Genomic DNA, 22,107 nt, shown 5'->3' with positions numbered 1-22,107 from the left:
TGGTTTGAAGAAAAAGCAGTTGTGGATGAATAGAATTTTGTGTTTTTTTAACTTCTATTGGGCTGGACTGACTTTTTTTATTATAAATTCCATGACAAGTTCTCACAAATTTAGCACGGGTGATTTGCACTAAAATTGAAATTCGACTTATTTTTCTTACCAGTTTTATCTGATAAAAATATAATTTTATCACTATTTCATAATAAATTGAAATAGAATATTTTTCGGCATCAACCCGGCAATATACTCTGTAAATTCTTTTTTTTTTGCTTTGTGATGGTTGTTTTCCAGTATTTTGTTTTATTTATAGAAAATATATTTGTTGTTGGATATTTATTTTAGATCATTGGACAATATTTAATTACTTGAAAAAAAGTTTTAGGAAGGCTCATTTTGGTGGATTATTTGGCAGTAGATGCCTTGACGGATTATTTGGAGCCCATGCCTGTCATTCTTTATAAGTATGGTTTTTATTGTCATGTGGCCCTATTATGAGGATTAATTATTTAAACAAACAGTTGTATTCTTATTTAATTACTTGAAAAAATTTAATTACTTAAAAAAAGTTTTAGGAAGGCTCATTTTGGCGGATTATTTGGCAGCCGATGCCTGTCATTCTTTATAAGTATGGTTTTTATTGCCATGTGGCCCTATTATGAGGATTAATTATTTAAACAAACAATTGTATTCTTTTTTAAGTCATCAAGATGTCTGTCATTCTTTATAAGTATGGTTTTTATTGCCATGTGGCCCTATTATGAGGATTAATTATATAAGCAAACAATTGTATTCCTTTTTAAGTCATCAAGATGTCTGTCATTCTTTATAAGTATGGTTTTTATTGCCATGTGGCCCTATTATGAGGATTAATTATTTAAACAAACAATTGTATTCTTTTTGAAGTCATCAAGATGTCTGTCATTCTTTATAAGTATGGTTTTTATTGCCATGTGACCCTATTATGAGGATTAATATTTAAACAAACAATTGTATTCTTTTTTAAGTCATCAAGAAGTATGGTTTTTATTGCCATGTGACCCTATTATGAGGATTAATATTTAAACAAACAATTGTATTCTTTTTTAAGTCATCAAGAAGTAACTAAGCGCAAGTAGTTCCTTTTACTTCACAAAATTCTATTTCAAGGAATGCAAATTTTTTAAACCCTAAACTTTTTGTAGTATTTCAGTTAATTAGGTTTATTTATTTTGGAATAGTTTAACATATGGGTTGATAAAAGCTAATAAACATTTATTATCAAATTTAAAATAAAAAATAAAATTAAAATTTTATAAAGTAATATTTGGTATAATATAAAACGAAAATGAAAAATGAATATGCATGTTGAGTTATTTTTAATTAATTAAATTTTTTATAAAACATCAATAATCTCAATCTTAGTATGATAAGTAGATTTGTTCTTGATATTACAAATAATTCACTCAGTATGGGTTGCAAATAAAATATAATATTTCATGTCCACATGACATAATATAATTTGACATCAACTTTAAAAAGAGAAAGTAGAGAAAGTAATTAAAGGTAAAAAAAGGACATATACAATGTAAATCACATCATGATGTGATTTTGTATTAACGATAGGGATAGGGTTTTATAGATAACAATTTGATTGCATGGTGCAGATGGAACTTCAATCAAATTAAAAAGCAGTTTTGTTGCACTTTAAATGCTATGTTTGAGATGCATAAATTTTCATGTGACACCTTAATTTTTCCAACACTTATTGGCAATATTAATGGCACAACATTATAAATAGTAATTGAATTTGGAAAGGCCTTGGGTATGATTCCTCTTATATAGATTGTAAATGAGTCTCACCATGTGTATAGTCAAACAGGTCTATGCTTCAATCCTAAGTATTGTGGCATGCAAAATAGACCAAATCCATTATATGAAGATCATAAAGTCCATTTGGGATCTAAAGCCATTATGTAATCTTTGAGGCTTTTCTTTGTTATTTTTTTATATGACCACCATAGGCATAAAATAGACCAAATCCATTATATGAAGATCATCAAGTCCATTTGGGATCTAAAGCCATTATGTAATCTTTGAGGCTTTTCTTTGTTGTTTTTTTATATGACCACCATAGGCATAATCACAGACAATGCATTCGATTTTGAAGTAGAATTTTTTCAAGGATATGAGGTTTTTTAACTCCTAAATTTGGGTGCAATAAGTGCTACGACATATAAAAAATGTGATTTCTCTTCTTATTCTCAATCCTCTTACTCAAAAGCAGCGCATCCCTCGGCATCCTATGATCCCCAAAATCTATGGGCAATCAATGATTCATAAAAAAAATATCCCATTAAGACCCATATTTATGCCTTAAGACCCATAGTTATGCCTTACAGTGTTTCCTTTGCAACATCTGATGCAAATGCTAGTATATGATTATTCTATATCCTACACAATTAACACCAAATATAGGTGAGATGAATTTTTAATATTTTAAGTTTTAAAATAATAACTAGTTCTTATTATATATGATTATTGTATATCAAACATAATTAAATATTTGGTTGTCTCTGAATATGTCATAATACTATAAATGGAAGAAAGACGAAGGTTGCATTGTCTTTGAAGATTTCATTGTTATTGATTGAAGACATTTTGTGCAAATAAAAATGCAATACATAAAAGACAATAGAAAAGTGGATGAGAAACATTCATCTAGAAAATAACAAATTATGTACGCAATAAGGTTACTATTACGGATTTGTATTTAGTGCGACTTTTTGGACTTTCCGGTGTCGAAATCCTACAGAAAATTTTGAGGTGAAATCTTGATTTGTGTTATTTAAATTGGTTTTTTTGACTATATATATGGATTCAACACCCTGAAAAACCCCTAGGGAACTTGGATTGTGCAAGCTTACCCATCAAACTTGTGATTTCAATAAATTCCTTCCAGATATTAGAGAAATTAGACCGGAAAAACTCACTGGAAAATATTCCAAAAGGTCACACTAAAGACAACCCATTACTATTATTAGCATGAATATGCAATTCCATGTTTCTATTTTAAATAAAAAAATATTATAATACATGTTTACATCATTAAATGTGTTTCATCATATATGAGATATAGTATTATGCTTACAAGTTAACAATGTCTTATTCTATTAGCCTTATTAGCTTCACCTTAATACATATTAATTTAAATTAGAATCAACACTATATAAACCTAAACAACATGGTTTAGTTGCCGTTGAATTTTTTTTTACAAAATTTGTTCTATTTAATGGGTGATATATCCGTATAAAATTTCCCACCCAAAACCATAATCCTCAACAAAAACTCATTAGTAATGATGTTTGAGCACTATGTATGATACTTAATCACTACTCATCCATACTATGCTTCAATATTTCAAGTAGAGAGTGCATTTAACAATAACATTGATTATAATGAAGAATTTATTATATGAATGAGTGATTATCCCTTAAAGGTCACCATATTTTGGGGTGATTTAATATCCTCAAATAAAGATACTAGGAAACAACAATATTTTTAAAATGAGGGCTCAACACAACCTGAACTTTTATTTTCATAAATCAACTAGGAATTACAACTATGAAAATTACTTGCTAAAATGAAGATAAATTTGAAATTGTCCTCTAAATTTTTTCTCTAGATTGACCTCCAAGCTTAATGAATGAGTCATTACACAACATTTTGTCACTGTCCTTGTACTCCCTGTTCCTTGATCTTGAAGGACCTCTATAGTGAGCCCTACATGCTTTCCCTTCATGAAGAAACTCCCATTGTGTCCCTCTTCATGAGCAGAACAATTCCCTTTTGCACCATTTCCCCAAAATATTTTGTTTTTTCAAGTCTACAAGACCAACGCTAATGGCCCTTGTCCTTCTCGCATCGATATGCAGGGATTAAAACTGTCCCAAATATCGACTGAAGCGACCGAATGCTCTAGAAGCTTCATAACAGAAGTCTGGTAAATGGTTTGGCTGGATGGGGTCGAGGATGTCAGTTTGGGCTCCTTTCCCCTATCAGGATGAAACTACCTCAAGAGATAAGACCTTCTCCCATGATAAGAGGATTCATCTCCCATCCATTCATGCTATATAAACCTCCCTTTTTCCCAAGCACAAGCTAGTGTTAAGGTTGTTAGTGCTAATTAAGTTTGGAGTAAACAACAAGATATTCATAGTTGTAGCTCTCTAGTTGTGTGAGGGAGAAGTGTGAATTTGGTTTAGTGTGAAGCCTAAAAGGAAGAGCCTTAAAACTATCATTATTGAGGCCATCATGGAATGCTAGCAGAAGTGTGTGGGAACTTGGTAACAACAACGTCAAGGCAATGGTTGTAATCTCTTCTTGATTCAAAATATATGCAACTATCAATTGATTTCCTACATGATCTATCATCTTACATTTTCATGGCTTAATGTTTCTTGACTTGTTAAGTAGGTTGAATTACAATTTGTCTATTATCATGGTTGTTGTTTGCTATTGTTTATTTTTTTCAGGTGTTTGAAGAAGGAAACGAGAGATAGTTGGAGCGAGCAAGCAAGGACATCATCAAATGGGATAAGCGTACTACGAGGTAGGCCCTCTTTATTGGTTCTAACCTAAAGAAATATTCCATAGAATGTATCAGTTGTGTCTAGACCCATTATCGGGCTAGAGGAATTGTTTGTGTCTGCACTCATAATTTTACTTCACCAAAAATTGGCGACCATACTGGGGAGCCAATCCTTACGTTTGCCTTGTTTGAGATTTCATGATTTTGTGTGAACTTTTCTAGTTCCACTTTTTCCCTTTAGTTCTATTTCTTTTGCTTTTCTTACTTGTATGAGTTTGAAATTCATAGTAGTAGATTTGGTCGCATTTTTTATTTATTTTTTTTTCTTGGCTCCCTCGGTCGGTGCACTTAATTCGCTAACAGTCGCCTGATCAGCGTGATATGCTGAGAAATAGTCACGCTGACCTCCCTCTGGCTCTTGTTGTCAGTTAGGCAGTCGCACCGATCCGATGCCTATAAGTGAAGATTAGGTTTTGTCCCCAATCTTGGCCAGTGTGTTTTGATCTCATGATTTTGACCCCGTAAGCCTTTTAGATTGTTTTCTCCCTGACTAGAAAGCTGCTTTTCATTGGTTTTGTCTGCTTTTTTATTTGTCATCTTTCTACTTGATTTCTTGGGTCATTGGGTGGTTAGTGGCATTAGGTCTTCTAGATTGTCATCCATTCAGCTGATTGTGAACTCAGTGAGTCGAGTTGTTGGTTTATTTACCCTTTGCATTTCATTTGCGGCCCTGTTACGACTTTGACCTCCATTACACATGTTTGAAAAGTTTTCGTTTGCTTGTCTAAACATTTATTTTATAGCATCGATCACATTGCTTGTATTGTTTTTGGTAAAGTCGATGCATCATTAGTCTGACCAAGTTTCTCTTTTTGTGTTTTCGTTTGCTTGAAGAGCTAATTGTTTCGAATTTTTTTTCATTGAAGTGTTGTATGAAAAAATTCATTTTGTCGTTTCATGAAAAGGTATGAAATTCTAGTTTGTTGCATCAGTATGCATCATTAAAGACTAGGATTTCATGGGCATTTGAAATGAAAAAGAACTCTTTTTTCTTTTAAGACTGTTAGAAATGTACTTGTCAGGAATTTAGGAATTGGAATGTATTTTTCATTAGTTTATTTTCTCAAAAAGTGAAGTAGTGAAAGATCATTTTGCTTTCAGTTGCTTGGTTGTTTGCATTTGATTGTGTGTTTCCTACCCTCTCTAGTGTAGACAATTCATCGAATTGAAAGGGTCTTGTCTCATTTAGTTGCATTTAGGGTTTTTCGAGTCACATCGCTAAGGCCTGAAAACTGAGACATAACTCAAGATAAACTTTAAAATGAACTCAATTAACCTAAGGCACATTTGAAATCTAACAATCATATCTAGAAGGTCTAGGCTAGAGACATGTTCTGGCGTCTTTAAACCTAGCAGTTGTCGTTAGCTTCGGCATTAGACAATGCTAGTATGGATTTGTGCTCCCAGTACCATCAAGTATATAACGGGAGACCCCTCTAGGCTGCAATCCTTTATCCATAGGAAGCCAAGTTAGCTGCCTTGAAAACTGATACACTGAACATAGCATTTGGGGAGATTGTCTGCCCATATCTCTTGGTTCGCCGTGAGGTATTCTACAATTCACGGTTTCTTGGTAATCCTTTTTACCTAGATCATCCAGAGCAGTCATTTGATCTTTTTGACTGATTAAACTTAAAATATCATTCGAGTACTTGTCCTTTCAATCTCATTTCCAATCGAAAGCGATAGAGTCATCTTTGTTTCTTTCTCGACTCTTAGAAAATGAAAGAGCACCAGTCTATTTATGTGTCTTAACATATTGATTTCCCACAATCTAATAACATCCTGTTAGTCTATTCTAGACCAAATTGTGAGTTTCCCTTAAATAACTTTTAAAGCCTTGAAGTTTATCTCTCTCTTTTCCATCGTGGCTGAACCATTTGGTTCACCTAGTTCCTCTTCATCTTCTTCATCTAAAAGATTGCTTGAGGAGTTGTTTCCTGAATTACCAAAGTCACTCAAGGACCAAGGTCTTGAACTTAGAATTGTCCTGAGCATTAAACATTTGTCATCTCATCCTCTGCCTACTTCAGACACTGGGTCACTTGCTGATCTTGGCTCGGAATCTCCAGAAAATCTCGTTCAAACTCCTGAGAGTTCACCAACCACTAATGGTCAACTTGGACTAGTTATTTATCCTCTAAATCCTTTGTTTGACCCTATTGTGATATCACCATAGCATCCGTACAGTCCATACAATCATCCGGGTGTTCCTTTGGAATTATCCCCTCGTACTTCTTCGATCGTTTGTTGTCATTAGTTCCTAGATATGGAACTCGAAGGCGATGCTCCAGTCACCTCTCCAGATGAGTTAGAAGTTTCTACTCCACACAGTGTCGAGGAGGAAGAACATCCTTTTCCTGCTAAAGTTCTCCCCTATATAGGGAGCATTCCCATCAGTGTGCTGCCTAATTATGTGTCTTTGGTACATTTAGTTTTAGGTACACCTAGTGCCTCACCACTTTACCATAACCCTGTTTGGGCATCTGGTGCCATGCCTACTACAGGTTCGTTCATTGCAAACTCAATCTCCCAATAGGCTATTATCTCAGTCCTGATGCAACCCACCGTTCCGAACCCTCTTGTATTGTCAGTCCAAGTCACCCGTCCGATTCAACTGCCGGTCTCAAGGAATGTCTCTGTTAGTTCCTCCATCCCTCTAGTCAGTGGCCAAGATGTGCCACTGCCTAGGGGGTAAAACATGAATGTTTCTATGGTGTCAGGTGCCACAAATGTGAGTGGCTCATAGGCTCACATGCTTGGTATGAACCAGCCCCCTTCTGGCGTTATTCAAAACCCTGTTGATCCTGCTGGATCAAGAAATGTTCAGTACCAACAGGTTCAAAATCCCGTTGGTCCATTTGGGTCAAGCAATGTCCAGTATCAGTATCCTTATGAGGCTCAAGTCCAATACGAAACTCCTTACGTTCCATATGGTTCTCAAGGAATGGTTAATCAACCTTACACCCTTCAGTCTAGGCAGTACGTCCAGCCTGCCTCATCCACTTTTCACGGTGGCTATGGCTAGTTTCAGTTCAGAAATTTTCTGGACACTGTTCAAGTACCCTTGCAACAACAAGGACAACCTCTACAACAACAAGGGCAACCTTTGTTACCGCAATGACAAACTTTGTTGCAGCAAGGGCTATCCACGTAATAGCAAGGGAAATTGATCCTACAGCAAGGTCTACTGCAACAACCACAAGGGCAACCCTTGCAACAGTTGCAGCAAACCGTGTAGCGTCAGATGCAGTATGCTCCACAAACCTGCCAGCCCATATCCTCATAGGGCCAACCTCTGCAGCCCTAGGGACAAATTTTGCAGCTGCAAGGCCAACCCTTGCTGCAGCAACACCAACCCAGGCAACAACAACCCTTGTATACATATCAGTAGGGTCAACCCTTGCAAGGGAAAGGTCAGGGTCAAGTCCTGCAGTAGCAGGACCAAAATCCTAATGTCCTAGGTCAACTGGTCCATAATCCTTTTGGTCAAGGGCAGTAGGTAGAAAAACCTGATGTCCTAGGTCAACAGGTACAAAATCCTTTTGGTCAAAGGAAGCAGGTACAAAATCCCTATGTCCAAGAAAAACAAGTGTATAATCCTTATGCCTAGGGGCACTAGGTCCAAAATCCTCTTATTCAGGGACAACAGGCTCACCACCTGTATGTTCAGGGACACCAGGTATAATACCCACATGTCCAAGGTCAACAGGCTCAATAGCCTCTTAACTTGTATGTTGCTTATCAACAACCTAGGACTGGACAGTTTCCAAGTATTCAAGGTCAAAATCCTCCCTATGGCCAAGGTAACCCACAATGGGGGCAACATCAAATGCCATATGGCCAAAATCCCCCACTATGGGGTCAACATTCTTACCCACATGGATGGGCTCCTCTGCTTGGACTCGCTTACCAACCTCCAATGCCTTTTAATACTCAATTGCCATTCTTGGCCACACTAGAGTTTCCAGATGTGTCTCGCCTTACGAATGATCCATTTCTTCATTCGCCATACTGGCCTCTGGTTCCGTCCAAGATCCCGAGCGATTTTTTTGAAATTTGATGGGAAAGAAAAAGGAGATCCTTAAGCCCACGTGATGACATATCACCTTTGGTGCTCTTCGATTTCTTATGTTGACGATTCTATTTGTCTCCGTCTTTTCCAACAAACCCTCACAGGTGTTGCAACCAAGTGGTACATCGAGCTTCCTCAAAGAACTTACCATGACTTTAACTCTTTAGCCATGGCTTTCATTACGCATTTCCAACTGTCGGTTCGCTATGAAACTAGCACCTATCTGCTCACATCGCTTAAGCAAGATACTATGACACACATCTCCGATCACATCCATGAATGGAGACGTAGACGTTGCCTGATCAAACTTGAGATTGCTAATCAGTTTCTCACCGAATGGTTCACTAAATCATTCACGACCCCAATTGCTCGCAATATAGCTATGGGTGGGTGCATTACTAAAGAACAAGCCATTGCTCGTGCCCAGTACTTAGATCTAGTTTACTCTTAGTTTGGCACTTTGTATTAGTTATTACCCGATGCTCCGTTGCTATGATCCGATCCCACGGCATCAAAGTCATAGGCTGCACCCCCTGTTGATGGAGTTATTGCTTCAGTATCCTAGACCCCTGCTAAATCTTCTTCCAAACAAAAGTGAGTCTCAAACACTGTTTCCAATAGTTCTTCAAAGAATCCACCCAGCCCTGGTAAAATATTAGAGGTCCATGCTATCCAGTCTACCACAAGAGACAAATCCTCGAAAGGTAAGAAGAAAGGCAAAGGCAAGGGTAAAGCCGATGCCCCAAAACAGGGTCCTCCAAATAATTTGCTGGTGAATCTTCACAACGGAAACCTAAGTATCCTTGCCTAATTTGCGAGGAGGATCACTATACCAAGGATTTTCCCCAATGATTTGAAGTTAGTCGTTTTCTCAAAGGGACCCCAGTTGTCCTAAATGATCCATTTCTGTCTCAACAGACCTAAATGGTAGACCAACCTCTATCATCTGCTTCCTCAGGATCTCAAGTGTTCATGATGAGTACACCTATTAATGTGGCTACTAAATCAAAATATTACCAAACTCCTGCTCCAACAACTGGGAAAGAGAAAGAAGCCACCCCTTCTTCTTCTGCCCCGAGTTATGACCCTCTTCATATCGAGTGCCTTAACCCTGATTCTGCTATACGGCCACCCTCTTGAGTTGTGCTAAGGAAATCCTTGTACAATCCCAATGCCCGAGCCACTCAGCACTATAATATTGTTGAGGATTTGGCTTAGGCGCCATCAGCGATGTCGGCTCTCGAGGTGCTCCAAAGTTGCCCATCATAATGGAAATCTTTGTTGTCTGCTATTGGGGGTATTGATCCCACCGATTCCAATTTGATATGTTTTGACCTAGAGAACCATGTTCCGCACCTGCCTCATCATATTTCCTTTCTCATTCAGGTAATCATCAATGAAAAGACCATCCATAGGGCTGTCATCAATGGAGGTGCCTCCACCTGCACCATGTCAACCGTATGCTAGAACGCCATTGGTTCTCATGCTTTGAACCAATCCGCGAACACTTTGTAAGATTTTGATGGGTGTGATTTGCGACCCTTCGGTGTCTTACCTAACCTTCCAATTACTCTTGAAGGTAAGACAGTACAAGTTGAGGTAGAGATTTTTTATGCTAATATCAATTAAAATCTTCTACTCAGAAGGAGCTGGAGCCATGCTATGCATGATGTAGCCTCCTCCCTATTCCGCGTGATTCATTTTCCCCATCAAGGGATGATTGTCACCATCAACCAACTATCCTTCTTTTCCTCTTCCTCCTCGGATGGCAATGTTCCATACGTCAAGCACATTGGTGCTCCCTATGAGAGTGTGGGGGCAAGTCTTTTCAAAGATTCTGCCTTAATGGGAATTTTTCCACTCCCACCTCCTCATGTTGCCTCTGCCAACATGGTCTCGATCAAATCTGGTCCTTGGTTCATACCTTCAACGAATCTTGTTGATACCTGGGGCAAGGTTATGCCGCTTAGTCCTGTCAAAATCAATTATGTGGAAATTGTTTCAGCCTCAAGTTCTGCATACTCTAATTTTTCTATTTCGAAGACCTCTCTTGATATGTATTCTCAATCCTCGTGGCTTGGCGCTTTGGAATCGCTTGATCCCTTAGCCAAGAATGTTCTTACTGACGAAGGTATCATGGAAGTAATGTCTCTCGAGGAACCACCTTGGACCAATACTCATCATTTTTCCTTGTTCCTGCCTCGCCCAACGGTCATGTCTACCAGTCTCAAAGAGTTCTCTTCTCAACTACCTATTGACGTGTCAGTTTATCCTGACATGGTCAAAATCTTTCAACTGAGGGCACCTTTCTCCCTTCATGGATTCAAGATTTTTCTCCCTCCCCGAGTTTGTACAGATTGCCCATTATTGCAATGGTGTTGTCATCTTACTAGTAATCCTCCCTTGCCCAGGGGACATGGGGGCGGAGCCTTATATGAGTTCTACTCTATTATTTGGTCAAGTCGATGCTTACTCATCATGGAAACTATAAAACTCCGTTGTCCATCTATGTTGATTTATTACCCAAGTCCTAGCATTGACTCTCTCAAGAAGTACTATTCTTAGGTCATCTTGCATGGTTACCTATGTACATTAGTGTGTCATTCATTTCTGTGCAATGTGGTTTGGTGTGTTAGTTTTCAAACAACTTTCCTGTTTACTATGTTTTCATTGCTTTGAAAATGTTTGTGACTCCCCAAATTAGTTTTGCTGATGGTGCTTGCCGTAGTACCCAAAACCTATCATCCATGACATGGGCTATTTATGACCCTAACGGTGAGTTAATTGACCTTCAAGGTATCTATTTAGGTCACACAACTAACAACATTGTTGAATACAATGTAGTCATCGAACTGTTGTCAGAAGCCATTGCTCTTGACATTCGAGAGTTGGTTGTCAACTTGGATTCACAACTTGTCGTCCTTCAACTTAATGGGCAATATTCTGTCAGAAACCATCAAATATTGAGAACGTATCTTGATATTTGTCTACTGGAAAGGCATTTTGTTTACATTACGTATCATCATATTCCTAGACGCATGAATACATTGACAGATGTTTTAGATAATTATGTGTTGGATAGACATTTACGAAACATGTGAAAAGATAAAATAAATCATTTGTACCATAGTAAGCAAGAGAATACAACATATATATATATATATATATATATATATCTATATATATATATATATCTATATATATATATATATATATATATATATATATATATATATATATATATATATATATATATATATATATATATATGGTGATAATTTTTGATACATCAAAACCCCAAAAAATAATATGTGTGTCCAAAATAACATCATGAGCTCACAGGCCTCAAAAAATGTAACTGATGCACCTAAGAACTAATCAACATGGTGATTGTGGTAGCATGGCACGACTCGTGCAACACGAGTCAGAAATTGGTAGATCTGATTCGATAGTCCCACCGTGTGTCTCTAGTACTGGAGAGGAATATCTCCCACCCTAGCATACTCCAGGATACCAAGATTCAACACCTCAAGGTTCCTAGCGATCTCCTCCTTGTTGTCACTCCCCTCCTAATAAGGAGCGTTAGCATCAATCTGGCGGGTGATGCACCTAGATATTGGGGACATCCCAACAGGATGCTCTGGTAAAATGTCTGCATTAACAAAGCAAAATGTTCTATACACACATATATATATATATAACAATTGAAAAATCACAAAATTAAAACTTGATTGTTTACCTTCATCGTCAAAATCCTCTCCATTTGGTAGCGGCATGTCCTGATCTCCACAAAAGTCGGTGCCAGTGTATGGCCAGTCCTCCATGACGATCTTCTGTTGTCGTAGCTACAAAAAGAATGTAGGTTTGTATGACATGTGTTGGCCCCCAGTGATCTTGGGCATCAAATGACTCCAACGGGTCATCCGTGGGTCGCGTGGCATGGGGGGATCTACCTCAATCAACTGGTACTAGAACAATGGCATCGGTTCCAAGAAAAATGTCACTAGTATGGATCCAAAGCAAAACTTCTTCAGATTCCTTGCCTTAGCTTTGGTCAGCTTGCGTTTTATGTTGATCTTCATGGCCTCCGCCCAGTTGAAGATCATTGGTGCTGTGTAGTCGATGGCATACAGGAATTTCAACTTGTTTGTCTCATGCACTACCTGGGACCCCGCCACTCTGTTGATAGTCAACTTTAGCACTCTGAGTTTCAGATCTTGAATGTTGGAAATCTCAATCTTGCCACTCTTGGATTTGAGGGCTTCAGGGCAATGTTTGGTGAGCAACATGGATATGTGTGAGTAGCTGCAAGTGGCATGGCCACATCAATGGGGCATAGTGGCTGGAATCCCAGGCCCACCTGAAAAGGGTTGTGGCCCGTCGATCTATGAAGAGCTCGGTTGTAGCTGTGCTGAACATAGGGGAGGCTCTCATCCCATGTGTGTGGATGCTTTGAGTTGTACATGTGCAGAATGTGTACAATCATCCGATTGACAACCTCTGTCTGGCCATCAGTTTGAGGATGGAAGGTTGTGGACTTAGTGAGTTTGGTGTCCAGCATTGACCAGACTGGACCAAAATGTACTGAGAAACTGACTGTCCCGATCTGAGATGATAGACCGTGGGATCCCAAAGTGCACCCAAACTCGTTCAAAGAAGAGTTTAGCAGTGGCTTCTACTGTGATATTCTTCTTGCACGCTGCCATAATGGCCATCTTCGAGAACCTGTCGACGACCACAAAAACACAATCATTTCCATGCTTAGTGGAAGGAAGGCCTGACATGTAATCCATGGAGATGGATTCCCAAGGTCGACTAGGGGTAGGCAGTGGGGTATAGAGGCCTTGCTTCTTGATGGTTGGTTTGGCAATGGCACAAGCAGTACATGATCTGATGTATTTCCCGACATCTTGTCGAAGATTTGGCCAATAGAAATACTTTTGCAGTACTGCCACCGTTTTCTCGACCTCGAAATGCCCAGCAGCCCGACTGTAGTGTGCTTCCCAAATCATCTTGGCACGCTCGCTTGAAGGAACACAAAGGTGACCCAGGTGGCATAACAGGGCATCTTGGAGATGAAAATCTGGAACATGCCGACCCCCCAAGAGTGTCTGGTATGTGTGGCCAAATTCTGGGTCACTTTTGTAGAGAAGTGGCCAATCAGAAGTCTCATGCCCACAAGAGTTGAGCACGGTGGTTAATGCCATGATTGGTGGTTGACTGAGGCAATCTACAACATTATTGGTGCTGCCCTTCTTATACTTCATATTCAAATGGAACTTTTGCAGATATGTAGACCACTTCTGATGGCGATCATTCTGCAATTTCCCTTGGGTCTGTATGAACTACAAGGGTCGGTGGTCTGTGTGGATGATCGTTTCCTTCCCCAAAATGTAATGCTTCCATTGTCAGCATGCCTACACAATGGAATACATCTCTTTATCATAAGTGGGATACTTCCGGACTGTGTCTAAAAGTGTTTCACTGTGATATGCCACTGGATGCCCGTGTTGAGTAAGGACTTCCCCAATAGCATAGTCAGAGGCATCTGTCTCGACATAAAATGGTTGTTGTAAATCTGGTAACGCGAGCACCGGTGCTGTACAGAGGCGATCTTTCAACTCTCTGAATGCCTTCTGTTGAGATGCAGACCAGAAGAATTTTGCTTTCGCTCCTCCCTTGGTGACTTGACTCAAGGGCCAAGTGATATGAGAAAACCCCAACACGAACCTGCGGTAGAAGTTGGCAAGACCTAGAAAGCTACGGAGATCCATCAGAGTGGTTGGAGATGGCCAATCCTGAATGACTTGGATATTGGCCGGATCTACATGCACCCCCTGTTCATCAATAATGTATCCCAGATACTGAACCTGGGTCATGCCAAAAGTGCATTTCTCCAAATTGGCACATAGCTTGTGTTGCCGTAGTGTTTGAAGAGCCTGTCGGATGTGGTGGAGGTGCTCTTCCCAACTCTAGCTGAAGATCAGAATGTCATCCAAGTATACCACTACAAATGAGTTGGTGAATGGCTGCAAGATGTCATCCATTAGCCTCATGAAGGTTGCAGGAGCATTCGTCAATCTGAAAGGCATAACCAACCATTCGAAGAGGCCCTCCTTGGCTTTGAAGGTAGTCTTCCACACATCAGAGGGTTCGATTGGTACCTGGTGATATCCTGACTTCAGATCGATCTTGCTGAAATATTTTGCCCCCTTTATTTGGTCCAAGAGGTCATCAATCCGCGGGATCGGGTACCTATTACGGACAGTGATCTTATTTAGCGCCCGATAGTCAATACAGAGTCTCCAAGTCCCATCCTTCTTCTGTACCAACACGATCGGGCTCCCACAAGGTGATGAACTCGGATGGATGTGACCTTTCTGCAACAGCTCCTGAATCTGCCTCTTGATTTCATCGTTCTCCAGAATGGAGCACCGATAAATTGGTCCATTTGGTAGCGGCGCACCTGGGGTCAGATCGATGGAGTGCTTGACTTGACAGTGCAGAGGAACCCCTGCGGGGGAGGTGAAGATGTCCTCGTACTCCTTCACGACCTTATCCATCTGTAGTTGTCGTGCGGAGGGGTCTTGTCTGGAGGCCATGGCTACTGTCTTATTCTTTCCTTGCGGGCGTATCATCAGGAAAACAAATTTCCCAGTCTTGGAAATGAGCTTACTGCATTGTTTTGCAGTAATCAAAGATATGGCGGTAGGTGGTGCTACCTCTAGTATCCTATACAACTTATTTCCGAATGTAACAATAACAGCATGGGGCCTTGATTCATACACAACATGTCGCTTCCACAAGTATGGTTGTCCTAATAATACATCACAAACTTCAAGGGGAGCAATGTCACACAATACCTCATCCGTGAAGGGCTTGATGTTGTACGGAAGGCGACACTGCTGGCTCACGTGAAGATCCCGTCCTTGGTGAAGCCACCTGATGGTGTATGGTTGTGGATGTGCTGTGGTCGGCAAGCCCAACCGCTTCACGACCTCTGCCGAAATGAGGTTCTTTTGGCTCCCGCTATCGACAATGAACTGTAGCGGGGAGCCCTTTACCCACATCTGGGAGTGGAAGAGACGCTCCTCCTCTTCTGGATCTTCGGGTTCATTTTTCTGGATCTTTGTGGTAGCAACAGTGGCATTGGGATCCGCGTCAATGATCTGCTTCCCTTTGTCATCCCCCTTGTCGGGTTCTGACTCAGAGTCGGAACATGCATCTGATTCTAGAACCTTTAGTTCAGCCACCAGTGACTGCTTGGCTCGACACTCACTGGTGTTGTGAGTGGAGCTCTTATGGAACTCACACCATTTTCCTGTGTCCTTTTTCGTCTTCGCGGCGCTGTTCTTTGCCTGCAGCTTTGGCGGGTTGTCTTGGGCTGCCCCGTCGTGGCTTTGTCCTTTGTTTTGTGTTTTAAGGGCACCTTTCCCTTGCTTCAAATTTGTAGATCCAAAGTCTCGCTTCTTTTGTTTAAACTTCTGCTCGACCTTGACGGCATATCAATACGCTGTGCCGAGCGAGGAGATGTTCAGGAATTGTATTTCTTCCTGGATGTACTTGTGCAAGCAGCCGCGGTATTTGAGTATCAAATGCTGCTCCGTATCCTTGGTACCCAGCTTTTTACGAAGGGTATGGAAAAGATTGGTGAACTTCTGCACATCTTGGTCCCTTCCCTGCCGCAACGTGGTCCATTTTATGTATTCATCCTCATAGCTTCCGACAGGGTAGTACTGCTCCTTGATGGCATCCCAGAATGAATTCCAGGTGGGTGCAGCTGAAAATAGTGAGCTAGTATTTTCATCCTTCTGCTCGCAGTAGGTTTCCCACCAGTCCTTGACGTGGGGGGCTGCTTTGAGAAGAGCGAAAACAATCTTTTCCCGACTTAAAAATTCATGAACAGAAAAATAACCCTCTAGCATATTTAACCATTTATCTACAGCATCTGCATCTATCTGACCCTCAAATATGGGGATTTCAAAATTAACTTGTACCTTAAAGGGCGTGGCATTTCCAGAGTAGCTGTTGGAAGCCGATGCGTCGCTTATGGGTAGCCGTTGAAGGATTTGGGCAAAACTGTCCATCATCGCGTTCCGTTGTCACTCGAGGGCTTCTTCGAGCAAGATTTTGATAGGATCTCCTGCCCCGTCATCTTTCTTCTCATCCGCCATAGGAGGCCGTCGGGATCTGTGAGGCTGGTCTCGCAAAGGTTCGACCAGTTCAAGCCCTAACTCCTTATATCCCGACCTCGTTGGGGACATGCAAAGAAAAACAGAGAAAAAGCAGACCGCTCTGATACCACTGATCCGGATTTAAATAGGAACGCAATAAAATATAGATATAACCATAAAGAGATATGAGGTGGAAATAATACTTCATTTCGTTAATGGAAAATACTGAAATATGCTTACAAATAGAAATAGAAATAACCCAACTAGGGCGATGGTAGCTTATCTCTGAGAAGAGATGTGTCGGCTACATGCCTCTGAACTGTTTTGAACTATGTTTACAATGAGGCTCGAAGGCCTATTTATTATTGAGAAACAATGGAAAACCCTTCACATTCCACAACCTAACCCTAGAAGATGAAACGCCAAATTGTGGGCCCTGTTTTGGGGTGAGTTGGACAGCCGACTTCCCGGGGTCGCGAATTGGTCGTATTATCTCTGTTTGATGCGCATGATAGCCCGTTGGAAATATCTCTTTGAGGACTACGACATAAAATATGATTTTTATCAGAAAAATGACTGGCGGTAGATTTCCCCAAAAACGTCGTTTAGGGCCTCAGAATGGCTCCGGAAGTTCAGGACTCGAAAAACTACTAAAAATAGTAAGTTGTGCTACAATTAAGGAAACTGAAAATGCTGAGAGAAACAATGGTGGGGGTCCAGGTGGACTTGGCAGGTGGCCACAAAGATCCACCTGGATCACTATTGAACATGACACTTTCTGCTTCGTGTCGGGTTGGGATATCCTCCTTTTTATGGTTGACCTTCCTAGGTTGGGTCATTCATTTTTGCCTTCCATTTGATCTCTGCCACGTTGTCATGACCACTGATCCTATGGATCCAAAAGCTGCCAAACTTCCACTTGTGTCACCGATATGTTCAAGGGTTGTCCTTCTACAGTTACAAATACCCCTGATTCTTTGTATCATCCAAAATAATTTTGCATCCCTTTGTCTTGTGTCGATTATGTGGGATACATTATGGACCTCCTTTGACACAATTTCTTCCTGTCGACTTCAACATTATCTGGGAAATTGACCGAGAGACTCCCTTCCAGTACCTTAGAGCTTGCATGCCATAATGGAAAGTTCTTCGCACTCGACGACAAGTCCACATCATTGGCTTTCGATCGAGTAATTTCACGGGTGTTCAACTTCAGTTCCTCTATTCATATTCCATGGATTGTGCTGATAGCACCTTGAGGACCATTGTCATTATTGATGGTTTGTCTTGCGCTTGTTAACAGTTTACATCATTGACTAGTAATCAAGCGACTTTCTAGCATGTTTGACGTCAACACATCTATTCACATGTTTGAATTTGTACTTTGATCGTGTTGACATGGCGAATTTTCACTATACCAACAAGGGGAACTAACGCGATCACAGGCCTCAATTAGGCCTACTTTCATTTTGAATAGCTAGTTCCAAGAGGTTTAAGGGACCCCGTGAACTGTAATAGGTGTTGAGAGATGGCTTCTGCGAAGAAGACTTCAATTAAATTAACAAAATAAAATAGCTAACCAATATGTATTAAATCCTATCTACACTACTTCTAACTACTCTAATCAAGTCATAACTTTCCCAATCTATCCTGCAGGAGAAAAAAAAAAAGGAGGTTAAACATCATATATAAATCCCAAGTCCAAATGAATCAATTATTGGTCCACATAAGAAAAAGGCTGTATTAAATCCTAATCACAATGAAATTACTTATACAGGAATATACATTCCTTTCCATAACAATAACACTTGCAACTGATGTTTAACAAAGTCTGGAATGAATAGCCTTTCATGAATTATTAATGCTATTGAATTACATTAAAATAACCGATAACAACCATGAATTGCAAGTTATCAATATGCATAAAGCAAATCACATTTATCTTTATACCAACAAAAACACACTGATCCTAAACATATAAGAGAAAGGGGAAACAAATTTGAAACAACAAGCTCCTTCTTGAACCAAACAGTCCTCTTTATTCACAATAAATCAAAGCTATTTTTCTCCAAACAAAAAGCCCTTCTCTCCTATCTGGAAGTAATATTTATGCCTCAGGCCCCGACCCTTCATCTTCCCCTCTTATTTTCAATATACCGATTCGAATAAATAGATGTAAAGCCAACGGTATCATTGCTGACACGTAGAAGGTGTTTCCTGTCACTGGAGCGCTTCATTTCCTGGTGAAATGAATAGATGTTTATTAGAGCATGATGACTGTGTGTCATCTCTTCATGATGATATCTGGGGCGTTTTTACTTTAGGAACACACAGGTAACATGTGGAACTCGATTGACAATGCCTAAGGTTGATTCTTTGAATGGAACACATCCACTCATGCATCTTTCATCTGGAGCCATACTTGATGCCTATGCACCTGTCCTTCGACCTTGCTTGCCTTCTCTCAGTCTTCGCCTGCAAAGATAACTGACCTCAGTCATACTCATATAAATATGATAAAATTCTTAAAAACACCAATCTTTCCTTCATGAAGCGTTTATAACATTAGAAGGAACAATGTGAAGGAATTGGCTCCCTTTATTCTTTATTCACGCATCGATTAAGTCCCGCAAGAAAAAACTCGGTTTACATTGAAAATCACCGTAAAACATAGAACTAGATGGTATATCGGAAGGGGTCATAAGTGGTAACTAGTATTGAGAGAATGGCCCCGATTCCATTCTTCAAATGGCACGTAGCATCTAGGAGGAAAGAGGATACCGCTTTTCGGGCGGGGTACTCCTCGAGCAACTTGTTCACCCGAAATCCATGTGGACCGTTGGATCCACGAAGGGCATATCAATGGTGGAGGGGCTTAACACAGGAAAACACAGAAAAAACCATGGCCGAGCTGTACAGTGGACTTCAAAATTTATAGATGGGAACCTATATTATATCATCTCCGCCATATGGGCTTTTACATTAAAAATCGCAACCGCAATGTTTTACCAAATGCACATGAATATACGTGAAAACTTGTGTCTCGACCGTACAGCCAGACTTCAAGTTTTATATGCCCAAACCTAGAATTATCAGTGGGTCCAGTATACCATGGCGCAATATATATATATATATATATATATATATATCTATATATATATATATATATATATATATATATATCTATATATATATATATCTATATATATATATATATATATATATATATATATATATATATATATATATATATATATATATATATATAACCCTTGGACCCGCTGATTGTGATAAGAGATTGTGGGGGGGAGACCCGATAAAATGTATATCGTGGTTAATATAGTTGTCGGGTCCAAAAAACATATGCGCCTTTTATATATATAGCCTTGGGCTTGGCCGATAGCGATTTGCGATATAACTCGAACCTGATATATATGAATTTGGGTTGATAATGTTGTCGGGTCTGGAAGGAAACAGTGCACAATGCTAATTACGATAGGCCAAAAAAAGGGATTTATGCATGTTTTGTGAAGTATTTCCATTATAAAGAGTTATAATCGGAAAAATGATACGATAGAAGGTTTTGAGGGCTGAAAAGGTTCCGATGGAGGGAATGAATGGAGGGCTAGGCTAGGTGATGAATGGACCGTGCCGCAGAGATTAAAAAGGGGGTCTTAACCATTAAGAATTGAAAATTTGGCTCGGCAACGAGTTAAAGTCTCTAGGACTAAACAGATCATTCAGAGAGGTAGAAGACCAACTTTTAGGGGACCCATTCAAAATTGTTGCCAAGGCAAGTTTTGATAGGGTGGTGGTTGTGGCCACAACAAATGGAGAACCACTGGGTGAACTAGTTATATCTATTTCCCAATAAACCTTGGATCAATAGAACATCAGGGTGTTAGGATAAAATTGAAATGCAGACTATATAGATGAACAAACATGGGTTCCACTTAAACATTAATTTCTTTAGGTGGGATAGAGACAAAGAGCTTCTACTTGCTGATAGGATTTTGACAGGCATTCTCCAATGGTAGTATTATGGGGTTTACTGACCTTCCTTTACCTATTTCCCATTTTCAAAAATACTTTTGGGGCCATCAATGGTCTGTCCATACCTGTTTAGGTGTGTACCTCAACTCTTTATTTTTCATCAAACTTGATGTAGACATGTTTATCTGCACTTTATATGAGAATTTCAGTGCTATATTTTCATTGGTTGAATGGGTCACAGTCATGGATCATGCCATACTTTTAAACCGCTTAAGCAAGGTTGGGTTTGCTGTGTCAACTGGTACTCTGAGCCCAGCGACAGTCCTTACTCTAACCGACTTCCCAAACAACCTGTCCTTCTAGATTGGCATAAGGGCTTGACATTTCATTTTCTTTTAAATAAGTCCTTCCAGTTTCAGGCACAAGGACTAGGGCACAATTGGATTTGCCACATGGTATATGACAGTGAGTTTAGCCCATGAAAGGAAATTTACTTGTAGATAACAGGTATTGGGCAATTTAATGTGGTGGATGGGACCAATAGAGAATGATTGCAAACCTTACAGGCAAGTATAAGCTAGGTCTGAGTGGGATTTATTCAAAATGCAGCGTCCCTCCATGCCAGTCCAGCTGTAGTTACACTTTTTTTGTTTAATAAAGATGCCCCTACATGCTCCAGATATCCAAGTTCTCAACAGATCTTACCTAGTTCTCAACAGATGCCAATGACTAGCTTGGTTTGAATTCCACAACTGATTTTCAAGTTCTCATGGGCTGATTGAAAGTTTTTTTGATTTGCAGGGTAATGATGGATTTACAAACAACAGAATCATCAAAAGGTTAATGAGGAAGGGGAAGGCTGAAGGTGGTGAATGAGGGAAAATCTGAAAGGTAAAAATGAGACTGGAGGACTGAAATCAATTGGCTGAAAAGGACTGTAATTCAAAACAGAAGGAAAATAAAATTGCAAGAAACAAGAAAGGAAAAGACTGAAATGTAACTAAACTAACAAAAAAAATAAAATGAATTCTAACCATTTCACGGGGTAACCACCATGTGGTGGCTACTAGAAGTATCTCTTCAGATAGTGGCCATTAACAGGGAGCTTTTCAGTTTCTCCTTGTAAAGTTTTCAACCTGTAAGTTTCATGACCAATTTTTTCCACAACTTGGAATGGGCCCAACCATAAGTGTTGGAATTTCGTGTGTTTACCTTTTGGCTCATTTAACTTGTCCCAT

Source organism: Pinus tabuliformis, chromosome 9 (genome assembly GCF_031772625.1).
Source record: "Pinus tabuliformis cultivar Carrire ecotype Pingquan chromosome 9, CPIR1, whole genome shotgun sequence".
NCBI classification, from domain to species: Eukaryota; Viridiplantae; Streptophyta; class Pinopsida; order Pinales; family Pinaceae; genus Pinus; species Pinus tabuliformis.
Note: the sequence above shows the minus strand (reverse complement) of the source record.